The sequence below is a fragment of the Lolium perenne genome, chromosome 4 (assembly GCF_019359855.2).
Source record: "Lolium perenne isolate Kyuss_39 chromosome 4, Kyuss_2.0, whole genome shotgun sequence".
Classification (NCBI taxonomy): domain Eukaryota; kingdom Viridiplantae; phylum Streptophyta; class Magnoliopsida; order Poales; family Poaceae; genus Lolium; species Lolium perenne.
The window spans coordinates 3694634-3713985 of NC_067247.2; positions in this window are offsets into that span (position 1 = coordinate 3694634).

Here is a 19352-nt window from a genome sequence, read left to right on the forward strand (position 1 = left end):
GATCTGGAGATCCATAATGGCTCCCACATATTCAACGATGACTTTAGTGATCGAATGAACCATACACATATAATACCAATTCCTTTTGTCACGCGATATTTTACTTGTCCGAGGTTTGATCTTCGGTATCACTCTATACCTTGTTCAACCTCGTCTCCTGACAAGTACTCTTTACTCGTACTGTGGTATGTGGTCTCTTATGAACTCATTCATATGCTTGCAAGACATTAGACGACATTCCACCGAGAGGGCCCAGAGTATATCTATCCGTCATCGGGATGGACAAATCCCACTGTTGATCCATATGCCTCAACTCATACTTTCCGGATACTTAATCCCACCTTTATAGCCACCCATTTACGCAGTGGTGTTTGGTGTAATCAAAGTACCTTTCCGGTATAAGTGATTTACATGATCTCATGGTCATAAGGACTAGGTAACTATGTATCAAAAGCTTATAGCAAATAACTTAATGACGAGATCTTATGCTATGCTTAAAAGGGTGTGTCCATTACATCATTCATATAATGATATAACCTTGTTATTAATAACATCCAATGTTCATGATTATGAAACTAATCATCCATTAATCAACAAGCTAGTTTAAGAGGCATACTAGGGACTTCTTGTTGTCTACATATCACACATGTACTAATGTTTCGGTTAATACAATTATAGCATGATATATAAACATTTATCATAAACATAAAGATATAAATAATAACCACTTTATTATTGCCTCTAGGGCATATCTCCTTCAGTCTCCCACTTGCACTAGAGTCAATAATCTAGATTAAATTGTAATATACCTAACACCCATGGCATTCTGGTGTTGGTCATGCTTTGCCCTAGGAGAGCTTTAGTCAACGGATCTGCTACATTCAGATCAGTGTGTACTTTGCAAATCTTTACTTCTCCATCTTCGATGTACTCGGGAATCGAGTGGTAACGCAGCTTGATATGCTTCAGCCTCTTGTGTGACCTTGGCTCTTTTGCATTGGCGATGGCACCCATGTTATCATAGTAAATTATTAATGGGTCCAATGCACTAGGAACCACACCGAGCTCTGCAATGAACCTCTTCATCCATACCGCTTCTGATGAAGCCTCTGAAGCCGCTATGTACTCTGATTCTGTTGAAGACTTCGCCACCGTGCACTGCTTCGAGCTTGCCCAGCTTACTGCAGCACCATTCAATATAAACACGTACCCAGATTGTGACTTAGAGTCATCAGGATCAGTGTTCCAACTTGCATCGGTGTAACCACTTACAACGAGCTCTTGGTCACCTCCATAACAAAGAAACATATCCTTAGTTCTTTTCAAGTACTTCAGGACATTCTTGACCGCTGTCCAGTGTTCCATTCGTGGATCACTTTGATATCTGCTAGTCAAACTAACAGCATGTGCTATATCCGGTCTAGTACATAGCATGGCATACATGATAGATCCCTCGCCGAGGCATAGGGGATTTTACTCATCCTTTCTCTTTCTTCTGCCGTAGCCGGTCCTTGAGTCTTACTCAAGACTTTGCCTGGTAACATAGGTAAGAACCCTTTCTTACTTTCGTCCATTCTAAACTTCTTTAGAATCTTGTCCAGATATGTACTTTGTGATAGCCCTATTAGGCGTCTTGATCTATCTCTATAAATCTTGATGCCTAATATATATGATGCTTCACCAAGGTCTTTCATTGAAAAACTATTATTCAAATAACCGTTAACACTGCTTAATAGTTCTATATCATTCCCGATCAATAATATGTCATCTACATATAATATCAGGAATGCTACAGAGCTCCCACTCACTTTCTTGTAAATACAGGCCTCTCCATGACACTGTATAAACCCGAAGTCTTTGATCACCTTATCAAAGCGTCGGTTCCAACTTCTTGATGCTTGCTTCAGTCCATAGATTGAACGCTGAAGTTTGCATACTTTGTCAGCATTTTTAGGATCGACAAAACCTTTGGGTTGTACCATATACAACTCTTCCTCAATGTCTCCATTAAGGAACGCCATTTTGACATCCATCTGCCAAATCTCATAATCGAAAAATGCAGCTATTGCTAACAAAATCCTTACAGATTTTAGCTTTGCTACAGGTGAGAAAGTCTCATCGTAGTCAACTCCTTGAATTTGTCGGAAACCCTTTGCGACAAGTCGAGCTTTATAGACAGTAATATTACCATCAGCATCTGTTTTTCTCTTGAAGATCCATTTATTCTCGACAGCCTTTCGGCTATCAGGTAAGTCTACCAAAGTCCATACTTTGTTATCATACATGGATCCCATTTCGGATTTCATGGCTTCTTGCCATTTGTTGGAATCTGGGCTCATCATCGCTTCTTCATACGTCGCAGGGTCCTCATCATTGTTATCCACAATCATGACATTTAGACAAGGATCATACCAATCAGGAGTGGTACGTTCCCTTGTCGATCTGCGAGGTTCAGTAGTTTCCTCGTTCGAAGTTTCATGATCATTATCATTAGCTTCCTTTGTTGCCGGTGTAGGCGGTACAGGTACAACTTCCGGTACTGCGCTACTCTGATCAACGAGTATAGATTCATCAATCTCATCGAGTTCTACTTTTCTTCCAGTCACTTCTTTAGTGAGAAATTCTTTCTCAAGAAAGGTTCCGTTCTTAGCAACAAAAATTTTTCCTTCGGATTTGTGATAGAAAGTATACCCTATAGTTTCCTTAGGGTATCCTATGAAGATGCATTTCTCCGCTTTGGGTTCTAGCTTGTCCGGTTGTAACTTCTTTACATAGGCTTCGCAACCCCAAACTTTCAGGAACGACAACTTAGGTTTCTTATTAAACCATAATTCATACGGTGTCGTTTCTACGGATTTTGATGGTGCTCTATTTAAAGTGAATGCGGCTGTCTCTAATGCATAACTCCAAAATGATAACGGCAAATCAGTAAGAGACATCATAGAACGAACCATATCTAAGAGAGTTCGATTACGACGTTCGGACACACCGTTACGTTGTCGTGTTCCCGGCGGTGTCAATTGTGAAAGTATTCCGCATTTCTTTAAATGCATGCCAAACTCATAACTCAGATATTCACCTCCACGATCAGATCGTAGAAATTTGATCTTCTTGTTACGTTGATTTTCTACTTCACTTTGGAATTCCTTAAACTTCTCAAAAGTTTCGGATTTATGTTTCATGAAATAGATATACCCATATCTACTCAGATCATCTGTGAAGGTTAGAACATAACGATAACCACCGCGCGATGCTACGCTCATTGGTCCACATACATCGGTATGTATGATTTCCAATAAGTCAGTAGCTCGCTCCATCATACCAGAAAATGGAGTCTTTGTCATTTTTCCCATTAGACATGCTTCGCATCTATCAAGTGACTCAAAGTCAAGTGATTCAAGTAATCCATCAGTATGGAGTTTCTTCATGCGTTTCACTCCAATATGACCAAGACGACAGTGCCACATATAAGTAGAATTATCATTCAATTTAATTCGCTTAGCATCAATGTTATGTATATGCGTATCACTACTATCGAGATCTAACAGAAATAAGCCATTCTTTTGTGGTGCTCGACCATAAAAGATATTATTCATAAAAATAGAACAACCATTATTCTTAGACTTGAATGAATAACCGTCTTGCATTAAACAAGATCCAGATATAATGTTCATGCTCAACGCGGGTACAAAATAACAATTATTTAGGCTTAAAACTAATCCCGAAGGTAGATGTAGAGGAAGTGTGCCGACAGCGATCACATCGACTTTGGATCCATTTCCAACGCGCATCGTCACTTCATCTTTCAGTAGTCTTCGTTTATTCTTTAGTTCCTGTTTCGAGTTACAGATATGAGCAACCGAACCAGTATCAAATACCCAGGTACTAGAACGAGAACCAGTGAGATAAACATCTATAACATGTATATCAGATATACCTTCTTTCTTCTTCTTGATAAGGCCGCTCTTCAGATCAGCCAGATACTTAGAGCAATTACGCTTCCAGTGTCCCTTCTCCTTGCAGTAATAGCACTCAGCATCAGACTTAGGGCCGTTCTTAGGTTTCATAGGAGGCGTGGCAGCTTTCTTGCCACCCTTCTTGAATTTTCCCTTAGACTTGCCCTGTTTCTTGAAACTGGTGGTCTTGTTGACCATCAACACTTGGTGCTCTTTCTTGATCTCAATCTCAGCAGCTTTTAGCATGCCAAAGAGTTCAGGTAACTCCTTGTTCATGTTCTGCATATTGTAGTTCATCACAAAGTTCTTGTAACTTGGTGGCAATGATTGAAGGACACGATTAATCCCCAGTCTGTTAGGAATCACTATTCCCAAGTCACTGAGTTTCTTCGCATGCCCGGTCATGGCGAGCATGTGCTCACTAACGGAGCTGCCTTCTTCCATCATGCAGCTGAAGAATTGTTTCGATGCTTCATAGCATTCCACGGCCGCATGAGTCTCAAAAATAGCTTTCAGCTCTTTCATCAACTCATGAGGATCGTGGTGCTCAAAACGTTTTTGAAGATCGGATTCCAGACTGCACAGGATGGCACACTGAACTTGAGAGTACCGAATTTTCCGAGTCTCGTAAACAGCTTTTACTTCATCGGTTTCAGTTTCTGCAGGAGGGTCACCTAGCGGTGCATCAAGCACATATTGCAGATTTCCGCCAGAGAGGAAGATCCTCACATGACGGAACCAGTCGGTGAAGTTGCTACCGTTGCTCTTAAGTTTCTCTTTCTCTAGGAACTGATTAAAATTGATTGGGGACGCCATCTCTACAACATATATTTGCAAAAGTTTAGACTAAGTTTATGACAAATTGAGTTCAAATTTTAATTCAACATAATTAAAAATCTAGGTGAACTCCCACTCAAAACAATATCCCTCGCATTGTCTTAGTGATCACACGAACCAAATCCACCGCACCTATGTCCGATCATCACGAGACAAGGTGTGATTTCAATGGCGAACACTCAAAGTGTTCATCATATCAACCATATGATTCATGCTCTACCTTTCGGTATCACGTGTTCCGAGACCATGTCTGTACATGCTAGGCTCATCAAGGCCACCTTAGTATCCGCATGTGCAAAACTGTCTTGCACCCGTTGTATGCACTTGTTGATTCTATCACACCCGATCATCACGAGATGCTTCGAAACGACAAGTCTTGGCAACGGTGGTACTAAGGATGAACACTTTATTATCTTGATATTTTAGTGAGGGATCATCTTATAATGCTACCGTCGTGATCTAAGCAAAATAAGATGCATAAAAGGATTAACATCACATGCAGTTCATATGTGATATGATATGGCCCTTTTGTCTTTGCGCCTTTGATCTTCATCTCCAAAGCACGGACATGATCTCCATCATCTTCGGGCATGATCTCCATCATCGTCGGCGTAGCGTCAAGGTCAATGGCGCCGTCTTCATGATTGTCCTCCATGTAGCAATTATTACAACTACTTTGAAATACTACTCAACATGAAATTTAAAGACAACCATAAGGCTCCTGCCGGTTGCCACAATACAATAATGATCATCTCATACATATTCATCATCACATTATGGCCATATCACATCACCAAACCCTGCAAAAACAAGTTAGACGTCTCTAATTTGGTTTGCATATTTTACGTGGTTTAGGGTTTTCGAGAGAGATCTAATCTACCTACGAACATGAACCACAACGTTGATACTAATGTTTTCAATAGAAGAGTAAATTGAATCTTCACTATAGTAGGAGAGACAGACACCCGCAAAGCCTCTTATGCAATACAAGTTGCATGTCGAACGAGGAACAAGTCTCATGAACGCGGTCATGTAAAGTTAGTCCGAGCCGCTTCATCCCACTATGCCACAAAGATGCAAAGTACTCAAACTAAAGATAACAAGAGCATCAACGCCCACAAAACCATTGTGTTCTACTCGTGCAACCATCTATGCATAGACACGGCTCTGATACCACTGTAGGATAACGTTGCATAGAAAACAAAAAATTTCCTACCGCGAACACGCAATCCAAGCCAAGATGCAATCTAGAAGACGGTAGCAACGAGGGGGTATTGAGTCTCACCCTTGAAGAGATTCCAGAGCCTACAAGAGGAGGCTCTTGTTGCTGCAGTAGACGTTCACTTGCCGCTTGCAAAAGCGCGTAGAAGATCTTGATCACGATCGGTTCCGGCGCCACGAACGGGCAGCACCTCCGTACTCGGTCACACGTTCGGTTGTTGATGAAGACGACGTCCACCTCCCGTTCCAGTGGGCAGCGGAAGTAGTAGCTCCTCTTGAATCCGATAGCACGACGGCGTGGTGTCGGTGGCGGTGGAGAACTCCGGCGGAGCTTCGCTAAAGCTACGCGGAAGATATGGAGGAGAAGGGGGCGGCTAGGGTTTGGGAGGGGGTGGCCGGCCACTTCAATGGGGCGGCCAGCTTGTGGTCTTAGGGTGGCCGGCCCCCTCCCTTGGCCCCTCATTATATAGGTGGAACCCCAAGTGTTGGACTCCAAGTCTTCGAATAAGACCCGAAACCAAAACCTTCCATATGGAGGGGAAACCTAGCCAAGCTAGGACTCCCACTAGAGGTGGGAGTTCCACCTCCCATATGGGGGGGTGGCCGGCCCCCTAAGGGGGAGTCCACTTGGGACTCCTCCCCCACTAGGGTTGGCCGGCCATGGAGGTGGAGTCCCATGTGGACTCCACCTTCCTTGGTGGTTTCTTCCGGACTTTTCTAGAACCTTCTAGAACCTTCCATAGGACCTTCCGCGACATTTTAATTCACATAAAATGACATCCTATATATGAATCTTATTCTCCGGACCATTCCGGAACTCCTCGTGATGTCCGGGATCTCATCCGGGACTCCGAACAAATATTCGAACTCCATTCCATATTCAAGTACTACCATTTCAACATCCAACTTTAAGTGTGTCACCCTACGGTTCGTGAACTATGCGGACATGGTTGAGTACTCACTCCGACCAATAACCAATAGCGGGATCTGGAGATCCATAATGGCTCCCACATATTCAACGATGACTTTAGTGATCGAATGAACCATACACATATAATACCAATTCCTTTTGTCACGCGATATTTTACTTGTCCGAGGTTTGATCTTCGGTATCACTCTATACCTTGTTCAACCTCGTCTCCTGACAAGTACTCTTTACTCGTACTGTGGTATGTGGTCTCTTATGAACTCATTCATATGCTTGCAAGACATTAGACGACATTCCACCGAGAGGGCCCAGAATATATCTATCCGTCATCGGGATGGACAAATCCCACTGTTGATCCATATGCCTCAACTCATACTTTCCGGATACTTAATCCCACCTTTATAGCCACCCATTTACGCAGTGGTGTTTGGTGTAATCAAAGTAACTTTCCGGTATAAGTGATTTACATGATCTCATGGTCATAAGGACTAGGTAACTATGTATCGAAAGCTTATAGCAAATAACTTAATGACGAGATCTTATGCTACGCTTAAAAGGGTGTGTCCATTACATCATTCATATAATGATATAACCTTGTTATTAATAACATCCAATGTTCATGATTATGAAACTAATCATCCATTAATCAACAAGCTAGTTTAAGAGGCATACTAGGGACTTCTTGTTGTCTACATATCACACATGTACTAATGTTTCGGTTAATACAATTATAGCATGATATATAAACATTTATCATAAACATAAAGATATAAATAATAACCACTTTATTATTGCCTCTAGGGCATATCTCCTTCAATATATATATATATATATATATATATATATATATATATATATATATTTATATATATATTTATATATATATAGAAACTCTATTTGACCCCCAGGGTGCAGAAAAGTTATTTTGCACCCAACATAATTTTACGTTGTTACATTCATAAAATTATGTTTTGTTTACATATAATTACGTTTATATTGATTTACCACAAAAAAACCGACATAAAAAATGCATTGTGTGAATAATTGTAGTGTAAAAAATGGACGAGAATACTTATTTTATGTCATATTTTTTACGTCACATAAACAATTTTGTTTGCAAGGTCTATTTTTCTTATGTTCTACTCGACTAATGAAGTAAGAAAAATTTACGTGACGTAAAAATCATTTACGGTTGCAAAGATAGAGGGTGGGTGTAGAATAACTATTCTACTCCCTAGGGTTCAAACCCTAAACCCTATATATATATATATATATATATATATATATATATATACACACTAAGAATTCCTTAAGTCTCAATCACCCACAAAAATGCACTTGAGTTGCATTTTTATGTGAAAAAAGTGCAATTGCACTTTTCTACTAGAAAAGTGCAACTGATCCGAGTTGCACATTTTTTTGAATCTCAGTCGACTGAGAATTAAAAAAATCTCAGTCGACTGAGACATAGACACACCCTACGTATATATACTAGTAAACTGCACGTGCTTTGCACGTCCAGTAGAATTTTTCTTTTATTGCGCGGGACATTATCTTACCCTTAGGATACATCACTTGATCGACTTAAAAATAATTAACTGTCGGGTATTTAGAAGTGGAGTAGCAACAACTCTTGAAAACTCTGGTTTTGCATGACTCGCGACCTTTGCAATTTTATGTATGTACTGTTCAAATTTGTCGTCCAAGCAGACAATGCGCAAGTACCTCTCCGTGAACATCGATTTGAGCCTTCATTCAACAGCATGTGTAAGTTTCGTTGATTATTATCTTTACTTCCCTAAAGATGCGTTAAATTACCATCAGTTACCGTCATGCATGAAACGATCGGGAAAAATTTGTGCTCGGTTTTTTCATATGAAACGATCGAAAAAAGACATTTCCATCACATGTTAATAATTACTATTTTTTAGCATCTCAAGATATTTCATATGACAAAAGAAATTCACCATTATGGATTTTTTTTCATCACACGATTAAACAATGTCTTCGGCAAGATTATAAGGCACAATAAATGTTTTCCATCTCAATAACATTATACAAGGACGTGATTTCTGATCCGTAATGACTGTCTAATCTGTAATGAGAATTATCACGCAGTGAACATGTTAATATTTTGCGATGGCTAGGTGTAATTGTTTGATTAAAAAATGTACAACATTCTTGCAGAAGCAGACGGTGTCTTATCTTAGAAGGCATGTGATAAAAGAATTATATATATGGAGACCTTGTAGACTTGCAATGTTGTCATGACAAAATTAAAAGAACCCTGATTTTTATATTATCACAGTTTCACTTATTTTTAGTAAAGTATTCATACTAAAATTAACGACCGAAATTAGTTAGTACTACCTCCGTTCCAAAATATAAGACTTTTTAGAGGTAAAAGAATTCTATATATGGAGACCTTGTAGACTTGCAATGTTGTCATGACAAAATTAAAAGAACCCTGATTTTTATATTATCATAGTTTCACTTATTTTTAGTAAAGTATTCAAACTAAAATTAACGACTGACATGGGTACGCCTAATTGAGCCCATAGCATTGATACCCCTGGTGCATATTCGGGTGAAGCCCATGAGGAGTTGAAAGATTGGAAGCATCCTAAGCACACGAATCAGATAAAGAAAGGCCCACTTCGGAAACCGGCATAGTCATAGCTGTTGTAATAGAACCCGACTAGGACTCTGAGACCTAGCCTCTTATATAAAGGCTAGGAGGAGCCGGCGGACAGAATATCGAAACTCTGCTGTAAACATAGCTTTGTCTCATACTCAATACAATCATCGGACCGCCTTGTTTGTCTGATAGCCGAGGAAATCACTAGCGCACCTCTTTCCCCAAAACCCTAAGTCCGTATCCATGGAGATTGCCGAGGTTAACCCTCGTCAATTGGCGCCGTCTGTGGGAAACCTAGGTGTTGGAGTCATGATTTTGGCGGTTTTTTCTTCTCCAAGCGACAACTCGACGATCCTCGGTGGCAAGATCCGCTTCGGCTCCACCGATCTTCGCCCACAACCACCCGCCCCTCTCCCGGCCGTCGACAACTTCGATCGGGAAACTGATCTGATGATCGGGAGCTTCAACTTCCGCGTCGGATCTCAAGGCACGACTCGTCTCTCGGATCTGATCTGTTCGGGTCCATCGACAGAAATTTCCGCATCAGCGGTAGCATCAACATCTTCTGTTGGCTTGTCAGGCGAGGAAAACTCGCCACCAATTGTCAACTCTGCGAAAAGCGGAGGAGATCTAGTCGATCTCTTGAACGGGATCTCTTTCGATTCCGAAGAGGAAAGCTCATCAGATCTACTACTCCAAAACAGTGGCTCCATGGACGCCATCGACTTCAACTTCACTGACAACATCGACTCCACCGCAAGCAAAGAGGATTTCACCAATCTTTATGATGGTGTCTCCTATGACTCCGAGGGTGAGTGGTCATCGGGTCTACCGCTGCAAGACGAGGACCCAACGATCATCGACTTCTAGCTCGACAACAACACCAACCCCATTACCAGTAAAGTTCACCCTTACTCTAACGTTTGCACTAACAACGTTCGTTTCACACGTCGTCAGATATGTGCGATTATAGAGAACACATCGGGAGCAGAATCGGAGGATTTCGACTCCACTGGCAATCCGTTCGTCAATCCTGCAGATCTCACCAGAGGAACCAGGCGCCAGGCAGCACCCAAAGCTGGCGACAATCCCAGCGGAGCCGAGGGCATGTGTGCTGACCGAGTCCAAGTTCGGATCACAGTGGCAGCTTGGGATAAAGCGAGGAAAGACATGAGTGGTGAAGTCCCCATGTCAGAAGATGCAACTCGACAAGAGCTCATGGCGTACCAGTACTTGCTCCATCGTCAGAAGCGTGAACTCATAAAAATCCAACAAAGGCTTAATGAAAGAAGGGCAGCAGCCGACGAGTCGAGTCAACGTCGAGCACAGCTAAGTTTTACAGGAGGCACCCACGAAGGACACCCGAGGAGATCTGTTTCTTGGTTGAGTCACGTCCCGGCAAATGAAAGAGATCATCTAGTGCGGGATCTAGATCTTTCCTTCATGTCGGTAGATGCACAGGGAAACATAGTACCCAAAACACCGCAAGCAGCACTCGTGGCCACGCAAACCTACCTGATGGCCACCCAACCCGCGGCCAATGACCCGAGGGCGGCTATCCACCGTTCTGCCCTCGTAGGCCTCGCCATGATCGGAGCCTCATTAGCCGATAAAGTGTCGCCCCACGACCCAAAAGATCTCTACATCGTCACGATAGCCCTTGATGTGGAGTAGCAACTCGAAGATCTAGGTCACCACGTCAGGTACAGGTCAACGCACGCGAAGGAGACGCAAGGAATAACATTACTCATCAAAGAGTCGACAGATTTCGGCAGGAACGCGACGAGCATGAGTATGACGATGATGATGCCGAGATGTGCGGTGCAAGCTGCTTTACCCGTCGGGTTCGCAGAATGCCCATACCCAAAGATTTCAAGTTACCTCATGATCGACAGAAGTTTGACGGTCTCCAGGAATCCGAATCTTGGCTCAGTGATTATCTGCAAACTGTCAAGATACTGGGGGCACGAAAGCCACCGCAATGCAAAGTTTGCAGTTGCACTTGAGTGGATCCGCAAGATCGTGGCTAAGGAAGCTACCAAATGAATCCATCAGCAGTTGGGACAATTTGGCAGATCAGTTCATCTGAAACTTCAGATCTATGTACAAACGACCCGCGTCCATCGAGGAAGTGAGGGCGTGCGTGCAGAAATCTAGAAAGCTGATGCGGGCGCACATCCAGCGCACATCTAGGGCAATCGATGCTTTCGGTAACAGGCTGCGTCGCAAGGACTTCATCGAGGAGTTGGAACGAGCCAACCCGAAAACAGTGTCTCAGTTGATGGACATCACCAACAGGTGGGCTGATGGCGAAGACGCTTTTCACAATAAGCGGGCTAGGTCACCCGAAGAAGATCACTTTACACGCAGTAATAACCAAAACCGAAGGTACCACCACTATGATGACTATGAAGGACCCAGTCAAGTGGTTGCGGGTTTCAGGAGTGATAACAGTCGAAGAGATGCGTACCGCAGCAGTGGATACCGGAACGACAATCGAGACGCGCCCGGTTCTAGCAAGCCGACATATCGGCCTAGACCCCCGCGAGATTTCAATCAATCGCCAGACCAGATACTTAATGGGCCTTGCAATATGCACTTTTACATCGACTCAGAAGGAAAAAGGCAATCTAACCATCTCATGAAGGACTACCGAACCTTTTTGAGGCTGCAGGAAGCTTTCGATTCAAAGCAGAAAGAAGCGACAAATCTCATGTTTGCGGGAGCTCAATGCACCACCACCTCCTCCACTGCCAGCGCATGGAGCCACGTCAAACCAGCAACAACTCACAGCCAATAGGAACCCGAGTGAGGGGTACCAGCCATCTAGGGGAGCAATCAACATGATCCAGAAGGGAAGATTGTCCAATAGGATTCAAAAGTTGATCACCCGAAAAGTAAGTTTAACAATCAAGTCACCTCCACCAACACCAAAGTATCTCAACTGGTCCGATCAAACTATAGAGTCCAGCAGAGATGACCATCCTCCTGGAGTACCTCAGCCAGGACACGCGCCCTTGGTTCTTCAAGCTCAGATTAGAGGATTCGATGTGGGTAGAGTTTTCATGGACGCTGGAAGCGGCATCAATCTCATATATGCTAGCACGCTGAGAGCAATGAACATATCATTAACAAACCTTGCAGGTTCGGATACTTGTTTCCATGGCATAGTCCCTAGGAAACCCAACGTTCCTTGGGAAAGATCGCACTCGACGAAGTTTTCGGATCACGGGAAACACATCAGACGGGAGAAGATGGAGTTTGAAGTCATGGACTAGCCATCGCAATACCATGCAATCCTTGGATGACCCGCATATGCACGGTTCATGGCAGTTCCTTACTATTCATATCTCCTGCTGAAAATGCCAGGACCCAACGGAGTTAATACAGTCAAAGGAAGTTTCACTCTTTTGGATAACTATGACAGGGAATTCAGTAAAATTTCCGAGTCCTTTGGGATGGCAGCTAAATATGCAGAACTTAAGGGCACCATAGATTACAACGTGCTGCCAGAAGTAGGTCGATCCTTGCCAGATCAAGCTTTCGACTCGATCAAAGACACGCAGGAAATTCAGGTTCACCCAAGCGACCCAAAGAAGATGACTTTCATCGCATCCAACCTCGATGCCGCATAGGAAAGCGCGCTCGTCGAGTGCCTCCGTGAGCGCTAGGAAATCTTCGCATGGTGTCCAGCAGACATGCCAGGTGTTCCCAGGGAACTCGCCGAGCACGCACTCAATCTCGATCCCAATGCTAGACCAGTCTGACAACCTCTCTACCGGTTCGTAGAGCTGAAGCGCAAAGCTATAGCGTCAGAGCTTCATTGGCTCGAGGAAGCCAAGTTCATTGAAGAAATCAAGAAATCGACTTGGGTTGCTAATCCAGTTTTGGTCCCAAAGAAAAATACAAATGTACTTCGTATGTGCGTCCATTTCACCGCACTCAACAAACATTGTCCAAAGGATCACTTCCCGCTCCCGCGAATCGATCAAATCATCGACTCGATGGCAGGCTGTGAACATCTTTCCTTTTTGGATGCCTATTCTCGTTACAATCAAATCAGATTAAAGGTGGAAGATCAAGACAAAACGCGGGTGCCACGTACCAGCGGATGATGCAGAAATGCCTTGGGGAACAAATCGGAAGGAACGTTCAAGTTTACATCGATGATGTAGTGATCACGATGAAACAAGAAGCGATACTAATCGATGATCTACGAGAAACCTTCGATAACCTTGACAGATATCGCCTCAAACTCAACCCGACAAAGTGTTCCATTGGTGTCCCCGCAGGGCAACTCCTCGGATTCTTAGTGTCGGCTCGAGGTATCGAAGCCAGCCCCGAGAAAATTCAAGCAATTCTTACCATGAAAAAGCCCGCCAAGTTGCGAGACATCCAGCAATTGGCGGGTCGTGTGGAAGCCTTACGTCGATTCATTGCTCGGCTAGGAGAAGGCGTTACCGTTCTACACATTGATGAGAAAATCAGACAAATTCGAGTGGAACGAGGAAGCCGAAAAAGCTTTTCAAAGTCTGAAGCAAGTACTGTCGATACCACCAGTGCTGGTAGCACCCAGAGAAAACGAGCCACTACTCTTGTACATCGCCGCCACACATCAGGTGGTAAGCACCGTTCTCATCGTCGAGCGAAGCGAAGAAGGCAAAGTTCACGGTGTTCAGCGGCCAGTTTACTACCTTAGCGAGGTGCTCTCGCCGTCCAAGCAGTGCTACCCGCACTATCAAAAGTTAGCATACGGGGTCTTCATGACCGCACGAAAGCTGCGCCACTATTTTTCGGGGCACCCGATCAGAGTGGTTAAGGAGGCCCCTCTATCCAGCATCTTGAACAACCCTGAAGCAATAGGACGTGTCTCCCTATGGGGAATTGAATTATCCCCTCGGGACATCACTTACGAAAAACAAAAGACAATCATGTCACATGTACTACCTGACTTCATAGCCGAGTGGCTGGGACTACAAAAACGCGGGTCCTCCAGATCTCTCGAGTGCTTGGATCATGTACTTCGACGGATCCAAAAGAATTGAAAGAGCGGGAGCAGGAGTAGTGCTCGTATCGCCACAAGGAGACAAAATGAGGTATGTGTTACGGATGAGTTTTCCTAACGCATCCAACAATGAAGCTGAGTATGAGGCCCTATTGCACGGCATGCGAATGGCTAAAGCTTGCGGTGCAACTCACCTAAAAATCTTTGGAGATTCGAACCTTATTGCTCAACAGGTGATGAACCAATGCGACGCTATCAGCGACAACATGACCGCATATTGTGACATGTATAATAATTTGGAAGGAACCTTTGATGGCTGTGAGGTCTCCCACATCAGTAGAATAAGTAATGACGAAGCCGATAATCTCGCCAATATCGGATCCCAATGTTTGCCTGTACCATCTGGAGTTTTCTGGGAAGAAATCAGCGAGCGTTCCATCAAAATCAAAAAGCCTATTGGTACGATCAAGTCGAAGGACCGCAAGGGGGACAAGTCGAAGCTTGACTCGGGGGCTGCGCCAGCCTCAGATCCATTAATAGCAGCATCTGATGGCGATGAAGAACCCGAAGAAATTATGATGATCGAGATCCCGTGGATGCAACCATACTTGGCATACTTCGTAAACAAGGAACTCCCAGAGGATCCAATCGAAGCTCAACGAATTGCTCGACGTTCCAAAGCCTTTGCGGTAATAAAAGGTGAACTCTACAAGAGAAGTATATCGGGTGTCCTCCAGCGATGCGTCACACCCGATGAGGGAAGGTCATACTCAAGGATATACATGAAGGAATTTGCGGACATCATGCAAGCAGTCGCGCAATCGCGGCCAAGGACTTCAGAGCAGGATTTTACTGGCTCACGGCCATGCAGGATGTGAAGGATATCATGCGTACTTGTGACGCTTGGCAAAGATTTGCATCCAAGCCACATGCACCTGCAGCAGAATTAAAACCCATACCTCTGGCTTGGCCCTTCGCCTAGTGGGGACTCGATATGGTAGAAAAATTACACAAGTCATGGTCAGGAGGGCACATCTTTCTGCTAGTCGCAGTCGACAAGTTCACCAAGTGGATTGAGGCAATGCCTGTCACCAGTCAAGATTCCACCTCGGTGGTCAATTTCATCAAATCCATTGTTTTTCGCTTTAGAGTACCCAATAGCATCATCACTGATAATGGCACAAACTTCACTTCCAGAGAATTTGGAGACTTCTGTCAAAAGTTGGGGATACAATTAAATTTCGCATCGGTTGCTCACCCGCAAACCAACGGCCAGGTAGAGAAAGCCAACGGGCTCATCTACAATGGCCTCAAGAAAAGATTATTAGCACCACTTGAACGAGCCAAGCACGCTTGGGTGGATGAGTTGCCCTCCGTCTTATGGAGCTTGCGCACAACCCCGAACGCGGTGACTCAAGAGACACCTTTCTTTCTGGTCCATGGCGCTGAGGATGTGCTTCCAGTCGAAATAACTCACGAGGCCCCTCGAGTCTCTGAATATGAAGAAGTTGTTTCTACGAAGGCACTCGAAGATGACGTCGACGCACTCGACGAACCAAGAGACGTTGCACTCGCCAGATCTACAACATACCAGCAGAATCTACGCAACTACCATGGACGTAGACTACGTCCCAGGTCCTTTGAAGTAGGGACCTAGTCCTTCGACTAAAGCAAGAAAGCCACAGCAAACTGGAGTCCCCGTGGGATGGACCATACATCGTCACTGAGGAGATTCCTGGAGGAGCTTATCACCTCAAGGACAGAGAGTCTGGAAAAGACCAAGGCAATCCGTGGAATGTCGTGCAGCTGCGGCGATTCTACGTTTAATAGTTAGCTTTAAGCTTTTATTTTCAATAAGGTCTGCGGCCAGGCTATTGAGCCAAAATATCGAGTTCGTATTAAACATAGGCCACTGGCCAGGCTCTTAATGCCGAAAACATGTACCTCTGCATTCATCATCAATAAAAGCTAAGTTCTCCATACTGATTTGTTTTTACTTATTTTCCATATCCGCACACCCGATACTCGGGGGCTGCAGTCTAAAAAGTAGAATAAAACAACCCGATACTCGGGGGCTAGGATTACTAGAATATTCTGAGCCATCGGCTCCAAGTGGCAAACACTTACGCATACATTTTGACCCGAGTAGCTGATTCAGCCGAAAAAGGCATCAAGCTAACGAAACAAGTCTCACGAAAACCAAATATACATTGAAGTTCTCAAGCAAAGATTTTGCAATAAATTTTATGATACAACATATTGAATTTCATATACTTTACATATGTTACATGTTCTCCTACAGGGCTTTACACAGGATCTGCGTAGTGGAATTCTGTAAAGAATTCCGAGTCCGCATCCAGAAGTCGCTAGATCATTCTGATCACTGGCTCGTGAGCAGCGGCATAATGGCGAGTCATGCGTACCCCCCTTTACTTCGTCGAGCGGAAAAACCGCGGGAAATTGCATCAATGTCAAGCGTTGGCTTATGAACGCGCACCCAAGCAAGAGCAAGCTTAGCTCCAGCAACTAGTTGAATTTTGACAAAGTTACGAATATCTGCGGCACGCCTGAATTTTCCCATCAACTCAGTAAAATCTTGGGGTGCTGGATTCCGAGGAAACACGGTGCTATAAACCATCGCCTGAGCAGATCGGCAGTACTCAATGAATTCATTGACTTGAGTTACTCGATCTTGGAGCTGAACTATAGTAAAGCACCGCCGATGATCAGCCCAGAAGTCGACGCCTGTTTCGGCGGAGATTTCCATGAGAGCATTCATCCGAGCTTTGACTCGCTCTTCTTCGGTAACGGAATTCAGTTGAACACCTATAGAAGAGGAAAAGGACTCAAATATTTAACTTCAAGACAGTGACTCGGGGGCTTTGCGAAACTTACATAGCATGTCACCTCTTGCCCGCGAGACCAGTTCCAATAAGTAATCTTCACGGTCGGCGACTCGTTTTACTTTTGTAAGAGCAACTAGAATTTGGTCCTTCAAAACCTTGATTTCGTTTTGTGGCTCTTCGAAGTAATGGGGTCCTTCCGAATCAGGGAAAGGGTCACTCGATTGGTTTGCTGGATCAGTAGCCTCGGCAATAATGGGTTAATCTGGCATTGATCTTGCCGTGAAGGACCAGATGCAGGTTCTGGGTTAATGCAATCATGACGTGAAGGCTGACGATCAAGAAAAGAAGACTCAAAAGGAGGCAAGAGAAGAACCATTGATATTTCATATCATTCATTACACAAAAAGAGATGGGTCTTGCCATACATGTGGCGGGTTCATTACAATAGCAAAAAAGAAAAAAAATCCTAAGAAAATAAAAGGTATTCTTCACCTCAGTGGGAGTAACACTGGCTAAGGGTGCTTCAGTCGGAAGTTCCCGTGGCTTGGGTGCCTAGGACCTCTGTCAGGGCAACTAGCAGTTTGGAATACTTCTTTGCCTTCTTAAAGAAGGGCTTCAGTGCAATTTGTTGGCTACCATCATCTACTGGGAGGGAAGAGTTAACCTTCTCCCAGTCGACCCTTGCGTCGTGTGCCATCGCCATCGCCATCGAGACCTCTGAGCCGGTCTTTGTCGCTGAACGACGGTATTCTAGCATTGGGTCCGGCTCGCCGTTGAAGAGACCGACGAGTTCGTCAAAATCTTCAGGTAGTTTCTCCTTCGAAAAAGATGCCCATGGAGGCTCTTGAAGGCTCTGCGTGAGCGTGTCAGCAAGTTACGAGCCCAAACGTTGTTCCCCTCAAAAATAGAGAGAGAATCCAACAATGGGTCGACTTCATACTCCTTACTCAGTTGTAAGGAGTAATCAGTAACCTCTGCACTAGGAAAATAGGAACAAGGTGAGGACACAAGCAAAAATAGAGAACCCAAAAGAATACGCGGGTGCAGGACAGCAGCTTTTACTTGTGAGAGAGGAGCTCAGTGCGTCCAGCCTTTGGTGAATTTCTGCCTCACGGGTTGCTAGCCGAACATTTTCTTCTGCCCATCACTAGAAAAGAGGGCTTCCATATCACCCCATTAGTCCCCAAATATTTTGGCCCGGGACTAATGGGGTCTTTATTCCCGGTTCTGCAGGGGAACCACGACTGAAGCCCCGGGCCCAACGGCCTCGGTCGACAGCTGGTGTATGGGCGGACCTTTAGTCCCGGTTGGTCTGGCCAACCGCGACTAAAGGTGCTCAGACCTGGCCCGAGAATCTTTAGTCGTGGTTGACCTAGCCAACCGGGACTAAAGGCCCACCACTATAAATACTGCTGCAGCACACTTGGCTTGTGTGTGAGCTACTTGGTGTTTCACTTCTATTCACAAGGGGTGGTGGGTTTGGCTTTTATCCTCTTATGCATAAGAGGTGTTCGATGAAATGCCCGAGAGCATGATGCCACTTGTGTTCACATAAAACAAACATTATATGAAGTGTCCGAACCACACTTAAGCTTTCTCATTTATTTTTCCTCCTCGATCGCAGTTAGCAACTTGAACCTTTAATGTGTCATTGATAAATATGCATGTGTAGTTCATAGTTTAATTTCTATTATTTCTAGCTAGTTAGTTTAACAAATGCATGACGGTTAATTATAAACTTTATATAATAATAATGCAGATGAATCGGCAATGGATGTACGGTAACCGACTCTGTGACGAGTTCATTACGGGTTTGAATGATTTCATCGCTGTGGCTAATGTGAACAAGCAGGGGGGTTTTGTTATTTATCCATGTGCTGCCTGTAAGAATCAGAAGGGTTACTCTTCCTCAAGAACCGTT